The 21,398-nt window shown below is 38.8% G+C and overlaps 1 long non-coding RNA gene across 1 annotated transcript; it reads right to left on the reverse strand.

The window, feature by feature from the left end:
* Positions 1 to 742: 742 nt before the first annotated feature.
* LOC119510188 lies at positions 743 to 19,988 on the reverse strand. Its single transcript, XR_005211841.1, has 3 exons — positions 19,898 to 19,988; positions 19,651 to 19,820; positions 743 to 828 (listed from the first exon to the last, which is right to left on the reverse strand). It is a non-coding gene; the product is annotated as an uncharacterized LOC119510188 (long non-coding RNA).
* Between the last annotated feature and the right edge of the window lie 1,410 nt (positions 19,989 to 21,398).

Here is a 21,398-nt window from a genome sequence, read left to right on the forward strand (position 1 = left end):
ATCAGGAAAATGCTTTTTAAAAACCTGCAAGACTTCCTAATGTCTTCAGTATGTTAACGCTGAAAAGGGACACGCTCCACATTTCCACGTCTGCTTTCCTCACAGAATTGTTGGTCAAAGGAGCCTTTATTCACATCCCTCGGTGGCGACTAGCCTGGGAATGTGGCGTTAAACGTGAATTACAGAAATATTAACTCCTCTAATGACAGTTGAAGTTGGTAACTAGCCAAACAATTCCACATTCCGATTGTAGGGAGAAACACTCTTTCATTTCTTTCTATTTTAACATTTGCTCTCTACAGTCAATCTAGGAGCTTGGAAATAGAAAGTGAGATGAAGTCTGTATGTACTGTATGTGTTACCATCTAAGCAAATCAGTCTGTTTTTATTTTAGGATAGTCAAAAATCCATGTTAGGGTCTCCCCAGCTTTCCCAGGTGTGCCTCTCTGGGGTCTTAACTGCACAGGATGCATTCAAATGCCTTTCTAGTGTCTCCCAGAAAACTTCAAATTCTTTAAGGGTATGGAAAAGCCCCATAAAATATAATACAATAAGACCTGCAAAACCCACAACAGTGACAAATTTCCAAAAATAATAATAAGAATAAGCAAAGAAAATGTATTTTTCCTTAATCCATAGTAATTTTTTTATTAAAATTTATGGATTAAAATATTTGGGGCAGTAAAGAAAGAACATAGAAAGGGCTTGTTAATTTTATTTAATAAATAAAATAAGTATTTCCGAGCTTTGTTGAGTTGATTTTCATTCCTCTCATTCAGTAATATCTGTGACACCACATATTTCTTCAAAGTCCATGTGACAGATCACCTAAGAGGCAACACAACCGGATCAGCACTCTGGAGCTCAGTCCACATATTTATAACAGCAATTTCTATCACCCATCCCTCAAAGCCATCGTAATTAAGTCAAATGACCAATATGGAAACAACTAGCTGAGTTACTTCAAACATGCTAGTAAGCAATTATTATCCCCTGGCTTTCAAAATGGCTGATAATTGAAGTAAATTCAACCTTGCGTGTTCACCTAAATTTGATGTCCACAGAGAAATGGCATGAGTAAATGCACTTTTTAGAAATTTTCTAGAAATTATAGCTTATAGTCCCTAGGCAGAATGAAATGCCATACTAGAGAAAACAAAGAGACTATTCAGTTTCTTGTCTTAGTTTCACAAAAAGTTAGGGTAACCAACAAGCTGTTTGAATTTGTCATTTTTGACTCAGAAAACCTGAAATAATGAACATACCATGAAGAAATCATCATTTCCTATTTTATACTTAGAAGAAGCAAACTTCTTTAGGTTGGGAAGATGTATAATAGCAAGTTTATAATATATAAGCATTTAGTGCTAAAAGCAAAGACAATGGCTGTTTGTTTTGTATTTTTCCTCTCCTATTTTCAGGATGATAGAAGAGTGAAATTGTAAGCAAAATTTTTTTAAAAATTGAATCATATAGACCACTCATAGACACTGATGAAAATAAATTGTTTATAGAAAGTACTAGGGAATAACATTCAAAAATATATTAAAGAATAAAACACTACAACTTAGAAAATTTTATTCAAGAAAGAGAAAAGGCCAATAGGGTGCACCATAAATAATCAGGTCAATATATCCTAAAATACTTTCCATTAATCAAAAATATACGATTTTTTTAAAAAGATTATGAAAGAATTCTTTCTTAACATGAGAGGAAACAGTACTCTCAAACCAACATTAAACCTTTTACTTAATAGTGAAATACTGGAGTTGTTCTCATTAACACTGGAAACAAAGTTTTGATGCTCATTACAAATTTTGTTAATAATCATTGTCTGGAAGTCCAGGCCCATATAAATAATTAGACATATAACTGTAAGAAAGGTGTGATGAAAAATTATCATTATATAGATGAAAGTTAGTCACCTAAAGAAAATAAATTGAAAAGTATAATACAATTTAAAAAGCAGTTTAATAACTCAGCTGAATTCTAGATAAACGTTTAAAATTGATATACCTAAGTACAGGCAAACATAGTTAGAAATAAATACTTTTTTAAATATCAAGAATTCCACTTCCAAGGAAAGTGGAGTAACAGGGACCAGATTTATTTTCATGCCTGAAACAATCAAAGAGTCGAACAAAATATATGAAGAAATGATTTTCAAGACACGGGACATCAGTCAAAGAAGGACTGTGATCCTGAGACACAGGAAACAAACTCTGTGATCCCTAACATTGCCCCGGCTTTCCAACTGGAGGAGCTTCCAGGACACGCAGGGGAGCCTGGCAGAAGCCCTGAGTCGAGGAGATGAAGCTGAGGTCCAGAGAGACTGAGGCAGCTAAACTTCCCAGAAAGGAGAGGGCTGCCCACAAAGAGAATTCAGCAAAGTACAGATTAGTGCATGAGTGTGGGAAAAACCAGAGGCTAGAGAAAAAGCAAAACACTGAAAGGTTTGGAGCAAAAGGTACCCAGACATCACAGAAGGCCAAGGATTTTACCTGATCCTGTCAATCAGACTAGAAAACCTTAAAATTCATGAGCTCTGAGGTCTTACCTCAGTAGTGGGGAAAAAATTAGAGCTAGACAAACGCTGCTCTGATTCCACATAGCAGAGCTTAATAGCAAGACACGAAGTTGCCAATAATTTCCAAAAATTAATGTTTCCATTTAACTGCATCCCAGTACAAAACTCAATATTTATAGAAATACAAAAATATCTATCCACAAACAAGGTAAAATTCACAATGGCTGGCACACACTCAAAAATTACTAGGCATGCAAAGAAGCAAAAAAGTACAACTCATAATGGAGAGAAACATCAATCAGTTGAAACTGACAGGGAACTGAACCAGATGTTACAATTAGCAGACTAAGACATTAAAAACACTTATTATAATTGTATTCCATATGTTCAAGAAGTAGAGGCAAGAAAGATTTTTTAAAGACTGAAATCAAGATACAAACTAATATTCATAATGTTTGACAGGGCAGTCCATATTCTGGGCTATAAATCAAGATGCAATGAATTCAAAAGGATTCAAGTCATATAGAGTATTTTCTCTGACTACAATGGAATTAAATTAGAAATAAATAACAGAAATAAATCTTTCAAATCCCAAATATTTGGAAACCAAATATTGCACTTCTAAATATCCCATGGGTCAAAGAAGAAATAAATCAAAAGGTAAATTTGAGGTTGTTTTTAATCAACTAAAAAATGAATTAAAAATTCCCTTTAATGAAAATGAAAACACACCATAGTAAAATTTGTGAGACACTGCTAAAGCAGTACTTAAGGGGAGAAACTGGGATGCATGTATATTGCTGATGGCAGTGTAAAATGGTCTGGTCACTTCACAAAAACTGCTGTAATTTCCTCATTTTACAGTTTAGGAAGCAGATGTCCAGTAAGATGAAGCTACCCGTAAACCATGTTTGGTTTTGTTTAGAACACTGGAATAAGAGTCAGGAGACAGTGACTGATATGATAATACTTACTGAAGGAGTATTATAAGGAAAAGTCAACTGGAAACTGGTGCTCTTCTTAGTTGTACTCACTGCAACATATAAGGATTATCCTCCCACATCTAAGGATAAGGAAAATGTGTGCTTCTCTGAAAGAGCTGGTTTGCTTTTAATCCTATGGACACTATGGATCCTGTAACTAGATGTTTTCCTTCCTTGCTTTGACCATTGGGAAGCTTAAGGTTCAAATCTACAGTCAGTCAAGTACTAAAGAGCTCCACCCAGTGTGCTTCTGATTTTCTTTTCCTACCCACATTTTATCTACACTTCAGTTCCCATTAGGATATCTATTTTTAATTAAACTTTTTATTTTGAGACCATTAGAGATTGGCATGCAGTTTTAAGAAATAATACAGAAAGATCCCCTGTGCTTTTTACCCTATTTCTCCCAATAGCAACATCTCACAAAATAATAGTGCAATATCACAAGCCAGGCTATTAACATCAATACAGTCAAGATACAGAAGGTAAATGATAGATAGATGATAGATAGATAGATAGATAGATAGATAGAAAGATATAGAATGACCAGGGTTTTTAGTTATATTCATGGAGAAATGAGGAAAAGTGCATCTACTCAACCTTCCCAGAAGCAGAAATCTCTGTGTTTTCATAAACTGCTTCAACCCCTTTGTGAAACAAGAAGGGGATTACCCAAATAAATAATGGCTACCCTCATAAGAAACCACCCCAAAACTGACTGACTTAAAATTTTTAAATGATTTAAGTGACTGTTACCTCTCACAGTTGCATGGGCTCACGGGGAGTTGGGGGTGGTCACTCCTGTTCTCTTATGCAGAGACAGACAGCAGCTTACACCGGAGTTGTCCAAAGCAGGGATTGACACACTTTTTCCCTCAAGGCTCAAATAGCAAATGAAAGGCTCTCTGGGACACAACGTCTCTGTAGCAAGTACTCAATTCACCCTTTGTGGTGTAAAAGCAGCCATAGACAATACCTAAATGAGCCTGTGTTCCCATAAAACTTTATTTACAAACAGATGGTGGGCCAGATTTGGTCCGCAGGCTTGGCTGGGCTGGATGTCCAAGATGGCCCACTCACATGGTGGACGGTTGATGCTGGCTGTCGGTCAGAAGCTCAGCTGGGCCTGCTGAACAGGACCCCTGCACGGCCTCTCCACGTGGCCTGGACTTCTCATGGCATTATGGCTGGTGCCCAGAGGCATGTCCCAAAAGCAAGCATTGCAAGAAACCAGGGAACGCTCAAGGCTTCTGATGACTTTGACTTGGAAGTCATGCATCTCTTCCACAGTATTCCAGTGGTAAAATCAAGTGACAGGGCCAGCCCATATTGAAGGAGCAGGATTGCACAAAGTGTGAATACTACATGGCCTGGTTCCCTGGGTGAGGGGAGCATCTCTGGAAAAACCACACCTTGAGAAACCAACTGGAATTTTGAACTGCGTTTATTTTATCCTTGAAATGAAATAATGGGTCTAAGTAACTGGGTTTGCAAACACAGTAGTTCAATTCTTTTTTCCCCCAAATAAAATATTTGATGAAATTTTTGTATATAAAACGGGCAGGCATGGAGCTGCCATGATGGAGTGGCAGGTAGGACACCCACATTTTGCCCTCATGGCCTCCACCATCCCTTGCACCATCAGCAACCTCAAGTTCCTCCATGGAGTCTTGCAGTTCTTCAGAAGAACATTTGAAAACCACTAATGGATGTCCAAGTTCAGTCTCATTCAAAAGGTCTACAGTTCTATTGTTTCAAAAGAAGCAATGATCACAGAGGAAATTTTACTTTTCAGATAGCTGTCATCAAAGACATTTTTTAGTTTTCTTGAATTTGTTGTTCTTAGGAAGGTGACATAAACGATGTGGCAAGGACTTTTCAAATCACAGTATGGCATGTCAGGACAACTTTTCTCCAAGAAGAAAAGGATGATATTGTTGCCTCCAAGCTTTAAACAGTGTAAAATCTCAAACAAAACTCTAAGAATAAGCTTTGGAAAGTTTAGAGGGTGGATTTAGATTCCCCAGACATGGGAGTGAAATCTCAATGTCCCAAATAAACCAGGAAGGTAGCCACGGGCAGAGGAAAAGACCTAACGTCAAGACAAAGCTTCAAAGACCTAAAATTGATTCAAAAAAAAAGTAAATTACGGGGAAGCACTAAAACCCCTGCGAGCATGAAGTGCAGGCTCAAGTCACAGAAGCCTTCCACCTCTCCCTCCACAAATATTGTTGATTCCATCTACTGAGAGATTGTTTTTTGAAAGCAAGCAATACCCAATCCTATAATGGTTGTCAATGTGATGATATAATCTGTTATACATCACTCATCTCAGCAAGTGGGAAATACCCATATTGTCATATTAGGTGGCATTTGCTGTTAGGAGAATCCTAAATTTATAACTGACAGCAGTGGCCAACGTACTCATGGTTCTGAACTGAAGACTGGGAAGAGATTTCAGAGAGATCTCAGGAATCTATAAATTATTCATAACACAGTTGACGTATGTGTATGTGCCTGTGCTTTTCAGTAATCATGATACTGAAAACATACTCAATTGCACCAGTATTTAATTTCTACATTATGTACTTCTCAAAAAATTTGGACAGATTTTCACTCTCTCTAGTCCAAAATCCCAAGGCTTTACTTTACTTAGATTTAAGAACTGTGAACTGTTGGTAGAACTCCCTTTCCCTGGAGATCAGGAAATAATAGGAAAATATCTTTCTATTGGTAAAATCAACTCTTATGAGAGATTAACAAAAAGGGCCAGCCTTGTGGCACAGTGTTAAAATGGGGGGCTTTGCTGGTGTCTCTACTTCCCCAACCCACACCCTCACACCTGGGATCCAAGATGGCATTAGAAGGAAGGGTGGCGGGAGAGAGTGGGCTGCCTCCCTACCCAGACCATTGGCCTTCTCTTCGCTTTGTGCTGTCCAAAGCTATAGGGCTTGGCAATTTGGTTGGATCCTCCATGTTTCAGGTTCCAATTTCCCAGTGATTTTTCCCTCTCAGTGGTCTTTGTGAAGCTGTCCATGTTTACCTTTCATTTAAAAAATGGTGGCAATTCTTGACATGGATGCTTCCTCATTATTTGCAGCTCTGAGCCAAGCTCCACGTTCTCCAGAAGCTCGCTCCCATCTTATTGCGCCTCAGACCACTACCTGCTGCGTCTCAGTCACACCTAATTGCTCCTTTGTTACATGCACGTTGGAAGGTAGGTCCTATCCGTCCACTCCCACAGCACCTATTGAGATTTGTTCCTCATTTAGGCAAAGGGAAAAGGGAGATGGTCCCCAGGAACACCAATTCCCAACCAGGTTTCACAAAATCTTTGAGCCATTTATTTCTTGGGACTTGAAATCTGCTTTCCTTCATCGTTGAAATGTTTCCAATAAATGTATGTTCCTTCTTACTTCTTGGAACAAATTAAGTCATTCCAGTGGATGAGCAGGGATGTCTCCTGTGCCAAGTGTGTCACATGCCAATCGGGAGGCGAGCCAGCAGAGTCCCCCTAACATTGGACAGACCTCCTGAAGACTTTTGCCTTTGGCTGTGGAAATAGAAAATGTCATCTATTTAGACAATATATGCTTGTTGCTTCACTGATAACTAGTTTCCTGTGGCACCTTTCCAGGTTGAACCCATGGGCTTTAGATCTATAAACTCAGAAGACACGTTTCGGAATTCCGATTTGGGGAGAATTTCTTGAGCACTGAGGAAGAGTCAGTGATTGTGCATTGTCTCTCCATCTCCTGTCTGGGGTACAAACCCACTCCATCCGTGTGTTGTCCAAACTCATCCATCATTGCAGGACGAGCTCGTCATCCCAGCCCTGCTGTGGCCTGGGTTCCAGACAGTGCTCTTGGGTTGTGCCTTACAGACTTGGGGAATGCATAGGTCTGTAACTGTTTTCCATCTCAGGATATTTGTATCTGCCCCTTAATTCCAGTTCTTCTTTCTCACCTGGAATTCAGCAGCTCTTTTGGCTGCCTGATTTTCAAATTCAGTTCAGTTTCCCCAAATGCCTGATGTACATTAACTGATATCACACAAGACATTCATCTATTTTGGAACAATGACTCAAATTGAAAGCTCTCACCTCAAACCTAAACAAACGTAGGCTATGTTTCCATGCAAGCCTTCTGAGAAATTATCTGATTTTGCAGCAGCAGCCATTGATTTAAAATAATACTGATGCAGGACAGAACCAATCAGCAGATTCTCCTGACATAAGTTAAACTTCTTTACTCCTTGAAACAGAATTATGTATGGTACAGAAATGCATTGGAGTGAAATTATTCCTGAATATAACAATGACAATGCAATTTCCTGGATTTATGATGGGCACTTTGGGAAATGTATAAGTGGCTTAAAAAAGTTACTGTTCCTCCCAGAGCGCTTCATTTTAATGTTTGGGAAGTTTATAATTTAGTATACTACACTGCCTTACAGAAATATCTCACCGTTATAAGCCTTCATCCATATGAAAACATTGGCTTTTATGGATGAAGATGCTCTCTTGACAAAAATATTAACTGCAGCAAGTTTGGAACTTTCTAAATCCAACCACTTGAAAAATTCACAGTTCTCACATTAGCACAATAATAAAAATAACATATTTAGGTATTCACCATCATCTGGCCAAAGGGCCATTGCGATGGTTAGTTAAACAAGTGGAAATTACAGTTCTTGCTCATCCAAGCTGCCTTCCGTGCCATTTGCCACCTCTATCTCTACAGGGCTACTCTCAATCCACCATCAGCAAAACATAGGGAAATGCGAAAGAAAGGTAAAGGGGAAGAAAGATGAAAAACTGTCCATGAAAAATATCAGGAACCAAGAGAAAGTTTTAACCAAGCAAGAGCACAGCTACACAGGAAGATAATCTCTTCCCTGTCCCGAATCCCGTTAAGTCCTGGGGCCAACATACGGCCCACCCTTCAAAGCCAACGGAGACATTACGGGAGCAGCAGGTGTCCCCTCCTCCCTTGGACCCGTTAAATATGGTCCATTGTCAGCCAGCGACCCACAGCGGTTCCAAACCCACGGCCCCAGGAATTGGAGCTGTGGCTAAAAGCCGAGCACAATCAAATTCAGACATCACTTGAAAAGTTTGACTCTGGCTCCCTGACTTCCTGAGACTGCCAGCTTGGAAGGGGAATCTCTCGAGAACATGTTTTCTTACAAAATTTACAAAGCACTTTGCAGCCAGCCAACAGCTGGAAATGCCGAGCGAGCCAGTGCTTCCAGAGATCGGGCTGCTTACAGCACCTTGGCACTTCTGGGTCTGCTCCTGGCGGGCAACCAGATGCCAGAGAGGTAATAAAACATGTTCTGCTCCCAAGACAGCTCTGAGCCTGGCTCTTCTTGATATGGGATGGCTAAGGCCAGGAGAAGGGGTGGGACTGCACCTTTTCTCCCAGGCTGCTTTCTGCAGAAGGGCCACTACGAAGATCTCCAGAGGTGTGCACCCGGACACCATGCCATTTCCAGGTGGAGAGCTCTGAGGGAGCCCTCCTCTTGCAAAGCCAGTCAGTGCCCTGGGGTTTCTGGATTGTCCAGCCTCGGCCAGATTTCAGGAGCACACATGATTATAGAAGTAGCTATTGCAAACCAAAGCTTAACTTGCCAGCTTCAATCCAAAAGCAATTTTTAACATCTAGTGCCCATTCACCAATCATTTTTATAATAACTAGGGAAAAATTATGCCAGTTGAATTTTGATTTGTATAGTTCTTCTTGTGTTTACATTTCCCTTCTTCTGACCTGGTTTTTTACCACTTCCACTCAATAGAAGAAATGGATTAAATGCTAAGGCACAAAGTTCTACAAACCAGGAAGAAGGTTGCCCTTTTAAGATGTCTAGTTCAGACATATCTTTATCCCTGAGTGCATGTTCATAAGGGATGGATTATCTGAATGTCCTTCCAGAAGGAGTCAAATGAACGACATTTATAATACTAACTCCGCTGGATGAAAAGCATCTCAGGAAAGCTGGCATCTGATTCTTGACAAAACAACTACAACTCAACTCTAATTTATCAACTTCTTAATTATTTGCCCTGCTTATGAAAATTAATTTCTATTCAATTTTAGATTGTAAAGAAGAATGGCCAAGCTCTAAATTTCTTACAGCTTATAGCCGCCCCCTGACAAGGCATGAATAGATTCAGCAGGGGATGACTGTGTTCTCCCAAAAACAACAGCCCTGGCCAGCGCCTTCCCTCTGGTGCTGGAGAATGAAGATTCCACTACAGACAAGGCAACAGTGACAAGGCAAGGAATCAGAAATGGTGGGACTCTTCCCAGAGAAGGCATTGGGGATAGGAGGGCCAGATGAAATACAGGACACCCAGTTAGACTTGAATGTCAGATAAACAATGAATAAATTGTTTAGTATAACTATATCCTGTGTAATAATTGGCACATACTTATACTACAGAAAAATGTATTCATTGTTCATGTGAAATTCAGATTTGACTTAAACATTCTGTATTTTCATTTGTAAATCTGGGGTTTCTGTTGCTAGGAAGGCAGCTGAGTTCTTTCATGCCCAGAACAATCAAACTGAATCCCAGTCCAACGCAGGACATCCAAGGACTACACAGAACCCAAGAGAGGGGCAGGAAAAAGTTCCCCTTTGGCTTATCCCTCAGTCACAGTAACTCCAAGTGCCAAGTTGAGATGCTCTGTAACTGGAAAACTGATCTCACAGGAAACTAAGCCAGGATGCCAGAGACCCAGGAAGGAAAATAGATCCAATTTGAAAAGAGTAGGTCGGATGTAAACAGGGAAATAGTAACTAAAAGCAGGGAGACCTGGCAACCACCACCTTTTAGAATGGCTAGAGGGAAAGAAGTGTCCCATAACAGAAAAAAAAATTTTAAATAGTGAGCTGTAGAGAACAAGACCCGGAGCCTTCTTGGAGCCCCCTCTTTGGCCTGCCAGTCTTGGCAACAAGACTTCAGAAGAGCTCAAAAGGTTTGTGCAATTTTCAAATGCCAAGACTCAGGAGATTTTTTTCAATTGAAATTGTTCACATACCATACAATTAACCAGACATCCAGAGTATACAATCAATAGCCCATGGTACCATCATACAGCTGTGCATCCATCACCACAATTAATTTTTTTTCAATTTTTAGAACATTTTCATTACTCCAGAAAAGAAATAAAGACAAAAAAAAAGGAAATTCAAATCTTCCCCTACCCCTAACCACCTCTCCTCCATTGTTGACTCAAAGCTTGGTATAGTACATTTGTTACTGTTGATGAAAGAACGTTAAAATACTACTAACTGTAGTACATACTTTGCAAGAGGTATATTTTTTCCCTAGATGCCCCTCTATTATTAACTTCTAGTTATAATGTCACATATTTGTTCTGGTTCATGGGAGAGATTTCTAATAATTGTACAGTTAATCACGGATATTGTCCACCACAAGGTTCACTGTTTCATACATTCCCATCTTTTAGCCTCCAACTTTCCTTCTGGTGACATGTGTGACTCTGAGCTTCCCCTTTCCACCTCATTCACACACCATTCAGCACTGCTAGTTATTCTCACAACGTGCAACCATCACCTTTGTTCATTTCCAAACATTTGAGTTCAACCTAGTTCAACCTTTTGCTCACAATAAGCAACCGCTCCCCATTCTTTAGGCTCGTTCCATATCCTGGTAACTTATATTTCATGTCTGTAAGTTTACATATTATAATTAGTTCATATCACTGAGACCCAACAATATTTGTCCTTATGTGTCTGAATTATTTCACTCAGTATAGTGTCTTCAGGGATTCTTCATCAACCCATTTTTTAAGACGGTTTTGTTCACACACCATACATTCTGTCCTAAGTAAACAATCGATGGTTCCCTGTATAGTCACGTATTTATGTATTCAACACCATCACCACTGTCTATACAAGGACATCTCCATTTCTTCCACAAAGCAGGAGGAAGAGTCAAAGAAAGTAGAGAGACAAAAGAAAAAGAAAAAAGAAAGAGAAAAACACAACAAAACAAAACAAAAAGAAATACATGACAGCTAGGAAGCAACAAAAGGAAAGACAGCATTAAACTAAGGTAGAATAAAGAGTCAGACCACATCACCAATGCCAAGAGTCCCATACCCCACCCTTATGTTCCCCTCTTATATGCATTTATCTTTGGTATATTGCTTTTGTTACATTAAAGGAAGCATAATACAATGTTTCTGTTAATTATAGTCTCTAGTTTGCTTTGATTGTATTTTTCCCCCAATACCTCCCTATTTTTAACACCTTGTGAGGTTAATATTCATTTGTTCTCCCTCATGAAAAAACATATTTGTACATTTTATCACAATTGTTGCGCACTCTAGGTTTCCCTGAGTTATACAGTCCCAGTCTTTATCTTTCTTCTTTCCTTCTGGTGTCCCACATGCTCCTAACCTTCCTCTTTCAACCATAGTCACAGTCATCTTTGTTCAGCGTACTTACATTGCTGTGTTACTATCTCCCAAAATTGTGTTCCAAACCTCTCACTCCTGTCTTTTCCTATCTGTCTGTAGTTCTCCCTTAAATATTTCCTGTAGAGCAGATATCTTGCTCACAAACTCTGTCATTGTCTGTCAGAGAATATTTTAAACTCTGTGTCATATTTGAAGGACAGTTTTGCTGGATATAGGATTCTTGGTTGGTGGTTTTTCTCTTTCAGTATCTTAAATATATCACACTACTTCCTTCTTGCCTCCATGGTTTCTGCTGAGAAATCTGCACATAGTCTTATCAAGCTTTCTTTGTATGTGATGGATCACTTTTCTCTTGCTGCTTTCAGGATACTCTCCCTGTCTTTGATGTTTGATAACCTGATTATTAAGTGCCTTGGCGTAGGCCTATTCAGAGCTATTCTGTTTGGGGTATGCTGCACTTCTTGGATTTCTAATTTTATGTCTTTCATAAGAGATGAGAAATTTTCATTGATTACTTCCTCTATTATTGCTTCTGCCCATTTTCCCTTCTTTTCTCCTTCTGGGACACCCATGACATGTATATTCATGCATTTCATGCTGTCATTCAATTCCTTGAGATGTTGCTCACATTTTTCTATTCTTTTCACTATCTGTTCTTTTGTGTGTAGGTTTTCAGGTGTCTTGTTCTCCAGTTCCTGAGTTTTTTCTTCTGCCTCTTGAGATATGCTTGTTGTATGTCTCCATTGTGTCTTTCCTCTCTTGCATTGTGCCTTGCATTTCCACAGATTCTGCCAGTTGTTTTTTCAAGCTTTTGATTTCTACCTTATGCATGCCTAGTGTTTTCTTTATCACCTTCATCTCTTTTGCCATATATTCCCTAAACTTTTTTAATTGATTTAGCATTAGTTGTTTAAATTTACGTATCTCAGTTGAAGTGTAAGTTTGTTCCTTTGCCTGCGCCATAACTTAGTTTTTCTTAGTGTAGGTTGTAGTTTTCTGTTGTCTAGGCATCTGATTTCCTTGGTTACCCCAATCAGGTTTTCCCAGACCAAAAAAGGCTCAGGTCCCAGAAGGAGGAAATATTCAGTATCCAGTTTCCCTGAGGGTGTGTCTTAGAAGACTGACACACCCTGTGAGGCCTCAAGGGCTGTGCTTTTCTTAACCTGCCCAGCAGGTGGTGCCTGTCAGGCGTAGCTCCTGACTGGTATAAGGAGGTGTGGCTCATGGCTGTTCTCCCTCAGGCTCTGGGGTCTGGTTCTGAATGGAAGATGGGTAGTAGAGCTGGGCATCACCTCTTTCCTCTTAGGGAAGACACACCCCTAGGAAGTTTTCATTTGCATTTAAATAGGTTCTTTGTCTCTCTGACTCTACTATCTCCACCTTTGTCTGAGTCAGAGCACTGTGAGCTGAAGATGGCTGATGCTTTCTCTACTGCAGAGCACTGCGAGCTGAAAATGGCTGAGGCTTTCTTCACTGATCCAATCAGGTTGAGAGAGAAAAAAAGTGACAGAAAGCCACCCTTTCAGGGTCAGTCCATGGCCCCCAGTTGGCCAGAGATAGCACCCAGTCCTCTGGGCTCTCCCTCCCAAGACAAAGAAGTCCCCTGGCTCTTCAAGGTCAGTCATCACTAAAAGTCTCTGTCTGCTTATTGGGAATTTGCAGCTTGCATTGATCAGGAGCTTTTAAAACTCTTTTATCATGATTATTATTACAACTTTATATAAGTAACACAGAATTATTGTATGAATTTTGAGATCTTCATAAAGGGATAAAGAAAAATTAAAATTGCTCATAATTCCAGTGTGAGAACATAAATACTGTATTTCCTTCCATCCATTTATCCAGGTCTAGCTAAGATTTTTACATTACAAAGCATAACATTTTGTGAACTTCTTTCATCATTTAACATATTGTGACTATTATTGCATATGCTTAAATAGTCTTTGAGAACATGGTTTCTAATGACTAGTTAGCATTCCATTGCTTTTAATGGACTGCAATTTATTTAACCCATTTCCTCTCATTGGGTATTTCCCCAGTTTCCCGTTTTTCACCATTATCAGTAGCACAACACAGTCTCCCTGTGCACATAGCTCTTTCTAGTTCTCTAATTATTTACTTTGGATAAATGCTTGCAAGTGAGATTACCAGAACTCAGGGTTTGAATAATATCACACCCTGTTATGGTATTAATTCATATGGTCAACTTATCCTCCAGAAAACCTTACACACAATTTGTAACACTATCTCTTTCAAAAATCTTTGCTAGTTTGGTAAGCCAAAAAAACTTCTCATTATTTAAAATTGTGTTTCCTTTTCCTATATATCTACTAGTTAAATCATACTTTGAAAGACACTACATTTTGGTATATATGTTATATTTCATAAGGAAATAACTGAAATGGTAGAACTGGAACCTATAATATTTTTTGAAATTTGCTCTCTAACTACTTGTTAAATTGCACTTGGGAAGTTTTCACTTCTATGCATATATGTTATATTTCACAATAAAAAAATATGATTAAAAATTGCATTTCCTTCATTCTTGATGTGGGTGACAAACATTTCTTCAAATGCTTATTGACCTTTGTTTAAAAGCTTTTTTTCATGTTCTTTGGGTGCTTTTCCACAGGTATTAAAGATAATAACTCTTTACTTAAAAATAAGCCATGAATATGTTCCCAATTATCTGCTAAAATTGGTGCTACCACTGAAAGAAACTCTAAGTATTTTTTTTTTTTTAAGTATTCCCTTAAGGTCTCTAGATATATAATCATAACATATGCAGATTTTCATTTATCTCTTTCTGAAGTTAACCTTCCGGGTTCTGTTTCCTGTCCTGTCTTATTGCACCTGTTAGAACTTCCAGAACAGCATCCTCACCTTGTCCCAGGTGCAAGACCTTTGAAGGATCCTCATTAAATGTAATGAAGCTGCCAGCTTCCTACTTTTTCATGTCAAGGAACAGTTCTCTTCCTGGCTTATTAAGTTTTTACTGGAAATTGATGTTAAATTTTCCCAAATGTCCTCTGGGATTTTACTGAGGTTTTCTGCTTTTAATCTACCAATGTGATATATTTTATTAATAGATTTCTGAATATTGAAACACTATTGTATTCCTGGAACAGACCTGTATGATGGATGAAACTGTTGTTTTCAACTTGCCATATATTATTTAGGATTGTTTCATTCTTTAATTCAACCACTACAGACTGCATCTCACCATGCACCAGCCCCACTCCCTGTTCTAGCCTCACCTTCACCAGTGAGATGGTTCCAGAGGTTTCTTAACCTGAGCTGTCCTTTTCAAGCTTTGGATTCAGGCCTAAGACAGCTCCATAAAAAAATTTTAGAGGGATACTTGTGGCTTTTTATGTAGCAGGGGAATTATTTATTCTTATAAGATTGAAAATTCTCTTCATCAAACTCTAAAAAAATCTAAAAATTATTCTGGAAGGACAGCCAAAATACTGAACAATAACAGAGAAAAACTGGCATGAGAGATTAATGTTAAAGAATTGCAAATTTATAATAAACCTTATACAACTTTTGAAATTTATCCCCACGGTTATTAGCATATAGAAATTTTCTGCTCTTTTACTCAAACATGAAGGCTTCTATCTTCCTCAGAAAAATCTTCTATTTCATTAATGGTTTCTAATTTAGTAACAGGGAATTATGTAGTGTATTTCCTTATAATATTTGATTACATCCAATTAATTGCAGTATTTTCTAATCTTTATTTTCTCAATATTAATCACTAATTCCTCATTTTGTTTACTTATGCTTTCCTTCTTTTTCATAAATTAGATTTGCCAGTGTTTATTCTACTCTGTATTTCTTTTTAACATTATTGGAATTATCTAATTTACTGTTTTTCCGTGTTCTAGTTCATAAATTTCCCTTTTGTAATCTTTATTGTTTCATTTTTTTTTTAACATTCCTGACACATACTATCCTGGATTTATCAAAAAAAAATTGTTGATTACATTAAATGTTTATTAGTTTCTTTAATATTTTTCATTCATGCTTGACAATAAACATATTTAATAGGACATATTTGACCCTGAATTAGCTTTGGGCTTCATCTGTTTTTTGAAAAGCTTTTGGGTTTTTTTTAAAGTATTCTAGAACTACAAACTGAGTTCCTCTTTTATCTCAAAGTCACCAGGAAAGCATTATTTTAATTTTTAAAATTTATTGCATTTTGTGTGATATTTTTGTTATTAAAATGTATGTCTGTATGTCTAAGATTGACGTCATCAACATGTGTCATAAACAGCTACTGAAAATTCCTTTCCAGAGACTCAGTGAAAAAAAAAAAAAAAGACAATTCTGTATTGTTTGAAAGTCTGGAGAAGGATATAGACTGAAGAAGGACACTGCAAATGCCAAATTGAAGAAAGAGAAGTACAACATAGGACTCTTCTGTCCCAGAACAGCTGGTCCTCTCCCCTCCTCCTCACTCAGTCTCAATGTGGGACAGGCACAGAATCAGCAGATGGGAGCCCTCCCACCAAGGACACAGATTTTAAAATCTCTCACAGAGGTGAGACCGACCCCCACTGTTTGAAGACCTGGGGGACAGGGGAGGACATTTCAAGGCCCAAGTCAGTGAGGGACAAAGAGACTGAAAAAATGTGGACCGAGACTATGTTTCCAGTCCTGGAAAACCCCTCCCCCACCCTTGAGGGAAGCAGCAGCCAGTGGCTATTTCCTTGCCTTGGGGGCGGCTGGGGTACTGGGTCAGCTGAAGAAGTACTTTGTCACAGGTGGAGTCCCACGTGGAGCCAGATTTTGATTGGCAAAGTGAGAGCATAGGAATCCTGCAGTTTCAGCTCACCTGTGTAGACACAGCCTGTGCTCAGAGGCAAAGCAGCTACTGAGAATGATTACATTACCAAACATTGCCATCTGCTGGACAGTCCAGAAGGTGCAAGGGAATTGAAACATTTAAAAAGATGCCCCAGACCCTTTCTTAGGACCACAGGAGCTGGTCTACGTGCTCTGTACAGAAACCCTGCCCTGTTTGGGCTGAGAAATATGAAAGACCCAACTTTTAAAGCAGGGCTCTAAAACAAATGCAAGACTTGCTGATTGACAGAAAACAAAGTACCACTGACTGGAAGCCAGCAGATTTATATTACCAGCACAGTGAACTTGCTGGGGTGCACAGTACCTACCTCCCATCCCTGTGGCGGGCCACAGTGGGTGCCTGATTTGAGGGGGAAGACTTGGGGCAGAGCCAATCAGACAACTGACCGACAAGATAAACAAAGATATATAGAGATCAAAGAAAAGCAAAAAGAAAACCCAAGGTAAAAGATAGAAAACAACCTCCAGAATAAACTATTCAAGAGAGTCAAATGCCTAGACAGCAATGAATCACAAGCCACACCAGGAAACATGAATATATGGCCCAGAAAAATGAACAAACTAACACCTCAACGGAGATTCAAGAGTTGAAACAACTAACTAAAGATGTTCAAACAAATCTTCTAACTCAATTCAATGGGTTGGAAGAAAATGTGACAAAAGAGATGAAAGATACAAAGAAGACACTCTGCGACTGTAAGGAAGAATTCATAAGCATGAAAAAAATGGCAGAACTTATGGGAATGAAAGGCACAATAGAAGAGATGAAAAATACAACAAAGACATACAACAGCAGACTTGGGGAGGCAGAAGAAAGGATTACTGAACTAGAGGACAGAACATCTGAAATCCTACACACAAAAGAACAGATAGAGAAAAGAATGGAAAAATATGAGCAGGGTCTCAGGGAACTGAATTACAACATGAAGCACATGAAGATACATGTTACAGGTGTCCCAGAAAGAGAAGAGAAGGGAAAAGGGCAGAAAGAATAACAGAGGAATAATCAATGACGGTTTCCCAACTCTTATGATAAAAGACATAAAATTGCAGGTCCAAGACGCTCAGGGTACCCTAAACAGAAAGATCCAAATAGACCTATTCCAAGATACTTACTAATCAGATTGTCAAATATCAAAGACAGAGAGAATTCTGGAAGCAGCAAAAGAAAAGCTGATCACATACAAGGGAAGCTCAATAAGACTTAAGTGCTGATTTCTCGGTAGAAACCATGGAGGCAAGAAGGCAATGGTATAATATATTTAAGATACTTGAAGAGAAAAACCACCAACCAAGAATCCTATATCCGGCAAAACCATCCTTCAAAAATGAGGGAGAGTTTAAAATATTTACAAATAAACAGACACTGAGAGAGTTCATCAAAAGAGACCTCCTCTACAAGAAATACTAAAGGGAGTGCTACAGGCAGATAGGAAAAGACAGGAGAGAGAGGTTTGGAGAAGAGTGTAGAAATGATGATACCAGGAGATGGAAAGAGGGTAAAGACCTGGCATTTAATGCTGAAGGAGTACAGAATATTCAACTGGATTGATTGTATAGACCCAGAAATGGATAGCACAATAATGGGTGATGGTAGCACAATACTGTAAGTACACTGAACACAGATGACTGTGAGTACAGTTGAAAGAGGAGGATTGGGGCATGTAGGACAAGAGAAGGAAAGATAGAAGATAAAGACTGGGACAGTATAACTTAGTGAAACCTAGAGTGGTCAATGATTGTGATTAAATGTACAAATGAAAGAATGTACTAACATGAGGGAGAACAAACGAATGTCAACTTTGCAAGGTGTTGAAAATAGGGATGGTATTGGGGGAAAAATACAATCAATGAAAACTAGAGTCTATAGTTAACACTAACATTGTAATATGTTTCCACTAATTGTAACAAAGGCAATATACCAAAGCTAAATGTCTATAAGAGGGGGATATAAGAGAGGGGTATGGGATTCTTGATGTTGGTGTTATTATCTGCCCTTTTTATTGTATTTTATGTTAACTTTATTTTCTTTCTTTCTGTTTCTGTTTTTCTTTTCTCTGTTTTCTTTTTTCACCTTTGCCTCTTTCGTTGTGGAAGAAATGGAAATTTATGGTGAATTTTACTTTGCATCCATAAAAAAAAATCACTTGAAACTGCTAAAACTCTAATTTGATATTCAGATGACCAACCCCACTATTTTTCAATCTTTCCATATCTTTTTAGTTTATTCATGTCTTTTGCCAATAGGTTTTAATTTGATTTTGTTTTTTTTCAACAAAGCCTGAAAGTCTGCCATTTGGAAAGTTTCATCCATTCACATTTATCTCTAGACTGATTTCTCTTATGTCTTACTTTTTAAATATTTCCTTGCTGCTTACCTGTTCTTTTTTTTTTTTTTTTTAATCTTTTGCTAAAAAGATATTCTTCTTAACTCCTTTTTTTTTCTTTAGTATTTTGAGGAGTATAATCCTGGTTTTATTCCACTTGTGATTACTTTTTAAATTTCTTTTTTTAAAAAACATATTTTCTCAAGTTTCCATTAACACTGAAATATTTTATCCAATGTCTCTTCACATGAAAACAAAAATTTTACACACATTTATTTACTTCCTTCCCTGCCTCACTTGCCTTTTTTTTTTTTTTTTTTTTTTTTTTTTTTTTTTTTTTTGCTGTTATTATCTATCAACATAAACAGATTTTCTTGGGTTATGCACTATTGCTTTCAAAAATTATTTTTGGACTTGGGTCATTTTGTAATCATGTGAACAACAGCTATTTAAACTCTATGCGTTCTGCTCACTTTGTCCCTTACCTCTTCTCTTTTACGCCATGGTTTCCCCTTCCTTCCTCCATTGGCCCCAGCATGTCCTCAAGCACATCTTTCAGGAAGAGCACATGAGAGGTGTGTTTTCCAGGTGCTTCGCACATCTGGGACTGGCCTTCGCTGCAGTCGCATCCAATCAACGCGTATGTAAGGAGCACCTGGGGGCACATGGCATCTTGCAGGTTCCAGGAGACAGAGACATTCATGAAACAACACAAGAGTTTACAGTCCTTACCTTAGGGAGCTTGTAAAGGCTAACTGGATATCACATTATCAGCGGAGAGAATTTGGGGGGCAAAATATTGTCCTATAAAAACTCTATAAATGTTAGTCCATGTTTATCTTATCTTTATAATAGCAGAAACGTGTACCAGGTAGCCAGTTTGAACCAAAGTACAGATTATAGGGGAGACGGCAGAGTACTGTTCTAGCAAATAATTAACAAAATAAATAAACAAAACTCTTGGAAATCTGAAGCAGAGCTGAATAACAGATGTTTGTTCCAATAAAAGTGAAAATGGATTCACACTGTGTGTAGGCAAAAGTGGCTAATTCAAGTCTGATTTTCAGTTCTTTGTAGATAAATTGCTTTTTGGCCTAGACGCGTATTTTCTTTTATCCTTGAAATCTGAGTTCCTTTAACTGTGCCTGGTACTCAATGGGCCCTTCTGATTTTTGGGTGATCATTTTGGTTCCTCTGCCCACTCTGCTTTCTCAGGAATTTCCATTATGCATACATTGGAGCTCTTGCCCATCCATGTCTCCCTTCTCCTTTATCCCTTTACTCTGAGCTTTCTAAGTTCTCAAGTTGAACTGAATTAATTGTCTATATTTAATCACTCACACTGCACTTTAAAGCTCAGCAATTATTTATTGGTACTAAGGCACTGTGGGTCATACTTTTTGCTACATTCAAAAACACCAGTTCTGATTTCCCAGGGCAAGCTTCCCAAAATCTTGTTCAAATTGGAAACTAGCAAATTCCTAGTTTCCAATGTTCATGGGACAGCATTTGCTCTGAATCCCCAGAACGTCATATTGTCTTCTCATTAGTCACCATTCTCTGCCTACCCTTATGGAAGAAGGCTTAGTTTAGCCTCTTTTTGAATTGTTATGGCTTCTGTCCCTAACAAACATTTCAAGCACAGACTAAAGGGTCTAGAGAAAGTTGAGAGCTGCTCTAATTTTGCTTTGCCACCTTACTCACCCAGCAGAGTGGCTGATGAGGAAGTAAAGCCGGAAGCCAGCCCATCTAGGAGCTGCCCTCTGTCTCGCCTCTGTCCTGGGTTTGTGTAGGACCCCACACTTTGGGGGGGCCCAGTTCCCATTCAGTGTCCGGGACCCCAACTCAACCGTTTCTCTGTTAGAGAACAAGAGTGTGGTTCTGTTAGGGACCTTTCTAGATGGTTCTCAAATGAACATTCCTTCCTTTATGGGAAGATACTGCTCAGGGGAGCCCTTTATTCCTTACCAGCCCTTGTGAGACGATGAAGACAAAATATCTTGAACTTTCTAGCCTGGGGGTATTGGCACCATCCCCATCTCCTAGCCTGGGCTTTTCCTATTTTCACATCATTGCTCTGGCCCTTTCCATGGGAATCTGGACAGTAGGGGTGTGTGGATACTATAAAAGAGAGGAGGGGCTAACTCAGGGGGAGGAGTGGGGGAGGGGCTTGCTGCCCTCGGCTACCCCGCTATATTTGGGAGACCCCCTGCTGCTCCCCTCCCCAGGGGAG

The sequence above is a fragment of the Choloepus didactylus genome, chromosome 15 (assembly GCF_015220235.1).
Source record: "Choloepus didactylus isolate mChoDid1 chromosome 15, mChoDid1.pri, whole genome shotgun sequence".
Taxonomy (NCBI): Eukaryota; Metazoa; Chordata; class Mammalia; order Pilosa; family Megalonychidae; genus Choloepus; species Choloepus didactylus.